Below are 1,036 nucleotides of genomic sequence, written 5' to 3' on the forward strand. Positions count from 1 at the left end.
TGGGTAATCCTGGAAAGAAGGGTGCCACAAAGTGTTCTGGCCGATATAGGATCAGCCAGAGCAACGGAGGGGATCCCCAAGTGTCTGGCCAGCCCGGCATCCATGAAATTGCCCTCTGCTCCGGAGTCAATCAATGCAGACACTTGATGAGCAGCCCCCTTCACCAGCAATGAGGCTTGAAACTCAGACCGACCACCAGAGGGCAATCGAGCTCTAGTAATGCTCACCTTCTGCCCTCCCTTGAGCGGTAAGCGCTGCCTGGCGGCTGGGCACGCAGCAGCCACGTGACCAACCTCTCCGCAGTAGAGACACAGTTGGTTGTCCAGGCGACGACGCCACTCCCTCAGCGTCAACCGCGCCCTCCCAACCTGCATCAACTCATCCTGGGGGAAGTCGAGACGTTGAGATGGCGTGTCACCTGACGCTGCAGACACAGCTCTATGACCAGGCTCGAGATAAGCCACTCCCCTCCGATGCCGGGAACGGAGAGCAATATGGTTATCCACCCGAATGGCGAGGTCAATGAGTCCGTCCAGGCTCGAGGGTAATTCAAGGGAATAGATTTCATCCTTGACGTGCTCGGCCAGACCGTGAAGAAAGTGATCCCAAAGAGCCTTGTCATTCCAGCCACAGGATGCCGCGAGTGTGCGAAACTCGATCGAGTAACTGGATACTGAGCCTTCTCCCTGCCGTAGCAGCGCCAGGGCTCGTGCCGCTTCAGTTCCCTGAGCCGAGCGATCAAACACTTTGCGTAGTTCCTTCGAGAAACTCTCAAAGGAGGAACAGTAGCTGTGCTCATTATCCCACATGGCTGTTCCCCACTCTCTCGCTAGACCCACCAAGAGCGTGATGGTGAAAGCTACCTTGGACTGCTCCGTGGGAAAACAGGAAGGCTGCAGCGAGAAAGTCAGAGAGCATTGGGACAAAAAGGAGCGACAAGTGTTAGGCTCACCCGAGTAAGGAGCAGGAGGATTGAGCCGTGGTTCAGTGCGACGGCTACTAGTTCCAACGGGGTCGGGAGGAGGGGTTACCGTAG

Source organism: Sinocyclocheilus rhinocerous, unplaced genomic scaffold (genome assembly GCF_001515625.1).
Source record: "Sinocyclocheilus rhinocerous isolate Xijiao unplaced genomic scaffold, SAMN03320098_v1.1 scaffold2665, whole genome shotgun sequence".
Taxonomy (NCBI): domain Eukaryota; kingdom Metazoa; phylum Chordata; class Actinopteri; order Cypriniformes; family Cyprinidae; genus Sinocyclocheilus; species Sinocyclocheilus rhinocerous.